The following is a 3,149-nucleotide window of genomic DNA, read 5'->3' as shown; positions in this document are numbered from 1 at the left end:
CCACTCTAATGGAGGGTACCTGGAGTTTGGGGAGCGGTGTTCATTGGTTGGTTAAGGGGTTGATAGGGTTCTGTGTGCATGTTTCCTGAGTAAACAGCCCACTGTAAGTTTCACAGAAACGTGGAGAGGGACTGGGATATTTTCACTTCTGGAAGTTTCCAGTGCCTTTTCTACGTTACTGTTACAGGAACTGAACTTCTGTTCAACACAAATCCTCTTTCTCCTTTACACACGGGCATGAAGCTCGCAGTCCGTGACTGATGGTAGCAATGTCGGAACATTGTGATGACTCAGATTATCAACAGGTCATTTTTCGATTACAGATCATGCGAGGAAGTTGTAGTATTTGCTCATGTGCTACCGCGGTGTATGCAGCAGCCCAGACAAACTGCAGGTATCTCCCGAAATGCAAGTGTCCGGTTCATCGATTGCAACTTCGAAAAAAACTCTGAATTTGTCAGATAGATAATATTATCTCTTATTTCAGAAACTGCAATCAAAGATAAATTAAACAAACCTGGTGTTCCGGCTGAGTGATCTACTGACCCTCCCGTAAGTACTGGAAATTCGCAGCTCCCCCAGCCCAGAGCTGAAAATCTCATTCAAATATTTACCGAATGGTAAATGCGTGGGGAACGCAGCAAGTTATGGGGCAAAGGAAACGGTTATTGGAGGGTGGAATAGCTAGGAACAGAATACTGATAGAGGTCGTTCGAGGGCAAAGCTCATTCAGATGGAAGGCAATGTGACAAAGTCTGAGGTCATCCACCTTGGATCAAAGAGGAATAACTCCGAGAGCAGCTGTGGGCAATTGACTAGATCGATCACTACCATAGCATTGTTGGTCTGCAGCGTATTATTACACTGATGGGTCTGTGGCCACTCGGCTTACACTTCCCTTCTCATTGCAACTTTCAAACACGTTCCGTTGTGGTGTCCATCCAATCCTCTGAGTGTCAACTGTCCATCCGCTGAGGCTCAACTCCAGAGGGCCCCAAGGGCAGATACTAACCCAATGTTTAACATCGGTGAACTTCCTTGTTGTTCTGTGGAGGTCTTCAAATCAATGCCCGTGCAGTCTGGAAACACCATTCAGAAAGTCTCATTCAGTTTCTCTTCCCTAGTTAATACACAGATTTCTCACTAACGTTACAAGGAAGAATAAATGATTTAATTGCAATACAGAGCTATTACGACGGATTTTGCTGCACGATTTCGGTGTAATAAATGACGCGGTATTCCATACAGGGTGCATGTGACAACGGCACGGGGTAATAGCCCATAACAGATGCAGTAGGCAATTCAGCAATTCAGACAGAAACGAAAGACAAACAGTTTGCTGTGGAAATGCAGGGGGTTGAGCAGCATCTGTGAGAGGAAAGGAATTGCTGGTGTGTCGGTTCTAAACGAGCTATTCGTTGTTTTGATCAGGTCTAATCCAGAACTGTGGGACTCGTTACACAGACCTGGTGTAATACAGGTGGGTTAACTGATCTGTTTTGTCTCTGGTGCAGTTTAATCAATCCCGTTCACCTCAGAGAGGAGGACAGCTTAATGAATGCTGAAACTCTGAACTACAACACCGGCTGTCCATCGACGTGTCCAGACAATAAGGAATTGCCGATGATGCTTTAACCAGTGAAATTTCTGCTGCTCAGTTGGAAATCTCTGCTCATGGCTCAGTGCGAGTCCGAGGCTCCTAATCACCTCAGTTTTCTTCCGCACCTGTGTGCTTATATAATCTAAGTAAAGCAAGTTTAAAAAATGATTAAAAGGTGCATTAAACAATTGTTCCTCTTTTTTTCCCTGAGAATTCGTTGCTACTTTTGGCTCCTGTTATTGACGTTGCCAGCTGCACCGGGCTAACTTGTGTCCGTTCCGCCCTGCTGCAGCTTTGGTCTCTCACTGTAATGAGCACCGTCAAAGTGCTGGAGGAACCCACAGGCCAGGCAGCATCTATGGAAAAGAGTACTGTTGACATTCGAAGGGTCCTTCCAAATGGTCCCTGCCTGTAACGTCGACTGTACTCTTTTCCGTAGATACTGCTTGGTCTCTGTATTCCTCTAACAGGTTGTGTGAGTTGCGTGGATTTCAGAATCAGAATCAGGTTTATTATCACTGCCATGTGTCGTGCAATTCGATAACTTAGTAGCAGCAGTTCAATGCAATACATAATGTAGAAAAAGAAAAATAATTAAGTTAATCAATTACAGTATATTGAACAGATTAGAAATCAAACAAAAACAGAAATGATATATATTAAAAAAGTGAGGCAGTGTTCATGAGTTCAATATCCATTCAGGAATCGGATGGCAGAGGGGAAGATGCTGTTCCTGAATTACTGAGTGTGTGCCTTCAGGCTTCTGTACCCCTACCAGTGAGAAAAGGGCATGCCCTGGGTGCTGGAGGTCCTCAATAATGGACACTGCCTTTCTGAAACAAGGTTCCTTGTAGTTGTCCTGGGTACTTTGTAGGCTAGTCCCTAAGATGGAGCTGACTAAATTTTTGACCCTATGCAGGTTCTTCCAGTCCTGTGCACTAGTGTCCCTCCCCCAGACCAGACAGTGATGCAGTCTGTAAGAATGGTCTCTGCGGTGCATCAATAGAAGTTTTTGATTGTTTTTGTTTACATACCAAAACTCTTCACACTTGTAATGAAGTACAGTTAATGTCTTGCCTTCTTTATAGCTGCATCAATATGTTGGGACTAGGTTAGGTCCTCAGAGATCTTGACACCCAGGAATTTGAAACTGCTCACTCTCTCTACTTCTGATCCCTCTTTGGGGATTGGTATGTGTTCCTTCATCTTGCCCTTCCTGACGTCCACAATCAGCTCTTTTGTCTTAATGATGTTGAGTGCAAAGTTGGTGCTGTGACATCACTCCACCAGTTGGCAAATACGCCCTCTTGTCTCCATCTAAGATTCTACCAACAATGGTTGTATGATCAGCAAATTTATAGATGGTATTTGAGCTATGCCCAGACACCCAGTCATGGGTATAGAGAGAGTAGAGCAGTGGGCTAAGCACACACCCAGTTGTGCACTGGGTGCACTGAGGTGCACCAGTGTTGATCGTCAGAGAGGAGCAGATATTATCACCAATCTGCACAGATTGTGATCTTCTGGTTGGGAAGTCAAGGATCCAATT

At 44.5% G+C, this 3,149-nt stretch overlaps 1 long non-coding RNA gene across 1 annotated transcript; it reads left to right on the top strand.

Moving 5' to 3' along the window:
* The first annotated feature begins 293 nt into the window (after nt 1-293).
* Nucleotides 294-1,701, top strand: LOC140730068 (uncharacterized). The gene is made up of 3 exons (XR_012099500.1): nt 294-394; nt 488-552; nt 1,515-1,701. It is a non-coding gene; the product is annotated as an uncharacterized lncRNA (long non-coding RNA).
* Nucleotides 1,702-3,149: the final 1,448 nt, after the last annotated feature.

The sequence above is a fragment of the Hemitrygon akajei genome, chromosome 7, assembly GCF_048418815.1.
Source record: "Hemitrygon akajei chromosome 7, sHemAka1.3, whole genome shotgun sequence".
Taxonomy (NCBI): domain Eukaryota; kingdom Metazoa; phylum Chordata; class Chondrichthyes; order Myliobatiformes; family Dasyatidae; genus Hemitrygon; species Hemitrygon akajei.
Note: the sequence above shows the minus strand (reverse complement) of the source record. Positions and strands in the feature narration are given on the sequence as shown.